Raw genomic sequence first — 6,000 nt, 5'->3', positions numbered from 1 at the left:
TTGACAAGATTTGAAATCTCTGGGTTGTTTTTAGGACAATAACACTTTTAATAGAGCTGTTACTTGGCAGTTAGTGTAAATAAATTTTTTCATTTGAGTTGAATAAATACTGGGGAGCTATCAACTCATTCAATAGTCGGTTCACCGTTATCAGAAATTGAATCTTGTTAATATTGTGAAAGAAATCAGTAATTCCTTTCAGAACTTTCGAGCAGCTATACCTTTGGAGGTTAAACAGTTGATATACACTATCCTCATATAATAAGGGATCCTACTCAAACAGAATTTTAATAATAATAATTACCATATTATGGTGTGATGGAACCTCAAATTATAAAATGAATTGAGTGAATTAAGATTCACCATAACGATATTCAATAACAATTCACGATGACAGTTTCATTTGCTTTGAAATTTAAATTGTGACTACGCCTTCAATTTTTCATTATATTTCTTGTATTTGATATTAAAATCACTATTATGAAACTTTTAAACTCACTCATGACAACTTCTCTAACGTAAGTAAACGGAATACTCACTTAAATGTGAAAACTATTCGTACTACGATAGATACTATATTTTATTAATTGTTATTTCCTTCTGTTTTAGTTCCTATTAGCTTTTATTTTTGATGTATTTAACTATTTTTGTGGTTTAAAAATTTTTGTTGAAAATAACATTCTTCATTTTTTGGAGAATTTAAAAATTTTTGAATGAAGTTTAAGAGCAAACGTATCTGCTGTTAACGAGAATTCAAAAAATATTAAGATTATTTGGGGAAAATGTAATAATATAACAAATATCTCTTACAACATTATAATTGTTCCGTGAAAATTTTATTGTAATTTGAATAGGCTAAACATTTTATTTAAGAATGGACCTAAAATTTCACAGATCAATAATTATAATAATAATTATTATATTTTTAATATCAATGTTACAGTATTTCCTCATGGCAAAACTGTTAATCTGATACCTTGTTGTACCGGTCTCAGTTGAAAACAATAACATTGTATTATATCGATATTGCGTTATACTTGTATATTGGTCCTCATACCCATCCGTTCATTAACTATAAAATATTTTTCGTGATGATGTGAAACAGTTTGTACCTTTATCAGTATTAAAATCTCCATTTTATAACCCACGATGGTCCTGGTTACAGTTGGATGCAATATGTGACGGTCACGAAAATTATTAATCACTAATCAATCCATGTTAATTTAAGATTTCGCTTAAAAGAAAATTACTTCATTTTTAGTTGACCATGTGAGGTTCTGAAATGAAAATAAATTAATAAAATAAGATTATATAAAAGAAATTGTGAGTTTTATGTATGTTACCAATGTAATCTTAAGTATCTTAAGTTAATATATTAAAATATATTAAAAATTGAAATTATTACATTAATTCTATTGAAAACATTAGAAACAAATATCCATCGATACATAATAAGGCGCTATTTTTTTAAAATAACTTCGAACTAATGCATTGGCATACACATCTGGTAGTGTTCTACTGACATACACAGGGTAGGTCATCTGACACTACAACTATGAAATTGTTAAATTATCTATTGCAATAATACAAAAGAGCATAATTTTTTATGACTGACTTGGTTAGACAACACGAAAATTTGACCTAAATATATTCTAATTGGATTAAAGTGACCAAGCACAATTCGTTTGAAAACTCTGTTATACGGTATATTTGTGTGCTTATGTGCTTATGACTAAATTCTGTGATTCTAAAAATATATTGTGCTTATGGATATTTATTAAAAAATTAATACGTTACTGTAAATACGAATAAAGATACGATTTCATAAAAAATCAGTTTAATTACATATGTGCACTTTGTTTATGATAATTCTCATTTTATTTTAAGTCGAAACACGTAGTTTAGAAATAATTTTCCAATATTTCATAACGATGATAGATATATCTTGTAACCGTGAAATTAAAAAATAGACAGACGGCTCACCCTATATAAAATTCGAAATATTCAAAGTTCTCACGATAAAGTACTACTGAATATTAGTTTTGCGTTTGGGTTCATCATTTTTAGCTGAACTTTTTTTTAGGATATTAATTGCGGGTAATTTAGATTGACAGATATTATCGAGGGTATTAGATAAAACTCGTAACAACTTTAGTAACTGAATTTAGAAGTATATTAACTTTTAAGAAAACTTTATCTATGTAATTTATATTTGTTAATATTTTTGGATATGTGAACGTTTATAGTCGAACATGCAAAGATGTGATCTTTAGGCATGAGTTTCCCACAAATAATTCCTATCTGTTATTATTAGATATCTTGAAGATAAGATGATTTTGGTCCGTAAAAAACCACAACGGTGTGTTGCAAAATTTCCTTCTAGAACTAGTAATAATACGTGTTCTGTTATAATATTGTGAATATATATACTTAAAAAGGTTGACTCTTAGGATAAGCCCTCAATACTTATTGTATCTTTAATTTCAAAATGAAGTGGTGCCTAAATATTATGAAAAATCACTTTCAATCTTATATATATTTAAGTGAGTATAAAATAAACAAAGAACATATTCAGCTTTTACATTAATTTATAATATTTTGACTATACTGACAAATAAGATGACTAACTGGTTTTACGGATGGAATTTAATTTTTATAGCTTCATCTTCAACAAATATTTGTATTTAGAAATAATATTCAAACAAATTCTGGATTTCTGAATAATAGTTGGTTATAGAGTTTTCAAATGCCCTTCACGGGGTCATACATTTAATCACTAAATTTTTAAAAAAAGTTTACATTTACAAAATTTCACTGCTTCGACTTTATTAAATGACTTGTTAAGAAAGAATAAATCTGCATTTTTTAATAGAATTTTGCATATGTCTGGTTCTAATAGCGACAGATGCTTCATGAACCTTTTGTTTGTTATTTTGTATATTTTTATATTTTAGAATTTCCTTTTTACAAACTATGGTTTATCTGGACTGAATCTACTGTTTAATGTGTACTCCGAACCACGGTCCACGGCATTAAACCTTCATACTGGCGCCTTACCCAGCCTGATTACTGGCGTCACTGGGATCATTTTCCTTGTCGGATTTTGAAACATTGTTTAAGGACAATCACAAATATTAAACAATCACAGACATAAATTTCCGACCATACCCAGTGGGATTCGAACCAGTCACTATCGCAACAGCAGGAGGACCGTCCTACAGCCTTTTCCACCGTACCAACCAGGCCTAAAGCACTTACTGTAATATATACTATAATAATTAGAATGTGTAACTTTTTTATCACTAGGACTATTATATTTCGTTTTTTGATGCTATGTTATAACGGTGCACAACATAATATTATATCTTTACAGTAATGTAGATCATTTATTTAATAATATAATTTCAATACCACCTGCTATCAAATACAACCAAAGTATATATTAATTTTAAATAAGATTTTTAGGTGCACAATATCCACAAAGTTAAATATAAAATTAATGAAAACTAATAATATCTATTCGAGTTAGGTCTAAAATCGATATATACTATAACAGGTCATAGAATAATAAAATAATCGATATTCACAATGTGCCAACAGATTTCGGGGAGTGGTCCCAAGGACTGTATCGCTACGAATAATTAGATTTATATTTTTGCTTTATTACTATATAATAACATTATTATTATAAGACGTTATTATTGCTCTTTAGTGATTGGATATTCAGAGGCATAATGCAACGTTAGCTTTTGCTGTCACCAATCAACGTGGTATTTCTTCTCACAAAGCGCATATATGGTAATATTATACAATTTTTCAAAAGGCGTGAATAATACAGACTTTTATTGTAGCGCTCTAACGTCTGTGTTGATTGAGCGATCAAAATTGGTTGATGGCAATATATATGTTAAGTTGTTATTTTTCCGTACGTATAATATCAAGAAAGATATAATAGTATTAACTCAATGATTTGCACATTTATTACACTGGATGTTAATATGTAATTCAAAAGTTATATGTGAACAATGTTATGCATTTTATCAAGTATTAAGAATATTATATGAAATATTAACTAAACCTAGCCAATCTTCGCTGTGGTCCAATATAAGATTAATTAAGATCATTAATTAATCTTATCTAAATCTCGCGAAATGTGTATTACATTTTCATAAAAAGGGTTAAACTCAACAATAATTAATATTATGCATATTAATAATACATATTTCGATCAAATGTTTGAAATGTTAATAGAAATTGATTTTTTTAAATATTCTTGGTAAAATTCATTGTACTTTTCCGAGTGTTGAAACCAATTTTCATAGTAGTTTTTTCGCTCCCATTTGAGGTTCTTCTTCTTCTTCTTCTTCTTCTTCTTCGGTTATCATTATCGTTGACCATGTAATATTAATGTACTTTTTATACGCGGAAATAAGAAATTATTGGGTTTCTGAATTCTAGTTGGTGGTAGAGTTTTTAAACACCCCCCATGGAAACACATATTTAATCACTATATTTCTTTTTTTTTTGGATTTTCAAAAATTCAGTGCGTCGACTTTAAATGAATGATATAAAAAAATTATTGAGTGCTAAATCAAAAATGTACAGCGAATGACCTAGAATGTATAAGTATATGTACGCCCTCCATGGAGACATACATTTAGTCACTAGATTTCATATTTTTTTACATTTTCAAATATTCACTGCGTTGATTTTAAATGAATGAAATAAAAAAGTTATTAGGTGCTAAATCAAAAGTGCACAGCGAATGACCCAGAATGTATATGTATATGTTCTTATAAAATATAATATTCTCTCAAGGTGGGGTTGTGTACTAGGGGTGTTGGCCATCGAGAAAAATATCGATATTTCGATATAACGATATTTTAGTAAATATCGATATATTGTTTTAGATACTTTAACATTTAAGGTCTTTAATTTAGGCTCTTTAACATTAAGCACCAATTTTAAATGTTTATTAAAAATTATGTTTCATTTATTTTGAAAAAATATCCAAAAATATAGGCTAAAAATATCGATATTTTCTTTCGGAAAATATCGATATATCGATATTTTTTCTGCATTCCGCCACGTTAAGATGCAGCTAGAGAGCATCATATGGTACGTGTTTAAGAGGTCGAGTTGAGAAGACTTAGAAGAACCAAAACCTTGATTCACTTCAGTGTAAATATTTAATTAATAATTAATAATTAGTAGTAAGTACAGTTAGTGCTTCATTATTTAAATACAAGTTAGCGATAGATTATGAATAGCTGGCGCTTACAATACAAATAAATGAAAAGGCTCCAAATGCAGTTTACTGAGAAGTAATTTTATTAACGACATTGATTGATGCTTGCCATACTAATGACCAAGAATGCCTGAATTTCATGGTATGACATATGAAGATTTTGTTTTAAAAGATCATCATGATCATGTGTAAGTCAGTGTTCTCTCGCTACAATAACAGTTTTTGCACTTCACTTCCGGGAATTCCAATTCCGGGGATTCAACCTGGAGCAAGCGTCGTACATAGTGTACCAAAACCGAACGTTGTACCAGTTATTTATAGTAACGTATGGTGATGCTTTATCACATCAAATATTAAGATTCATTTATACGTTGATGTTTGGATAATCCACGTTGAAAGTTTTTCTTATAGGTAATGAGTACGTTGAAGCTATTGACACGTTTGTTAGACTAGAAAATAATTATTCATATCTGATTAAAAACTGGATGCCCAAGAGATTTCGAAAAATGTGTCCTTAGTCCCTTAATTTTCCACACAGGAGTGATTTGTAGTTCCTGAGACAATATTCCTCAGCTAATCAAGATAGTTGAACGTATATTTATTTAAGTTATAGCATATATTTTGAATATACTGTACGTGCCTATATTCCTCAGCAGTTTTGGTGGTCACATGACTACATTTAAATACTTAATCCACCCCTTAACTATATATAAAACACCTTTGAAATTTATGAAGAAATAACTATTGCAAAA

Source organism: Rhynchophorus ferrugineus, unplaced genomic scaffold, assembly GCF_030347505.1.
Source record: "Rhynchophorus ferrugineus isolate W39M unplaced genomic scaffold, kcgeb_rfMv2 rfM3, whole genome shotgun sequence".
NCBI lineage: Eukaryota > Metazoa > Arthropoda > Insecta > Coleoptera > Curculionidae > Rhynchophorus > Rhynchophorus ferrugineus.
Note: the sequence above shows the minus strand (reverse complement) of the source record.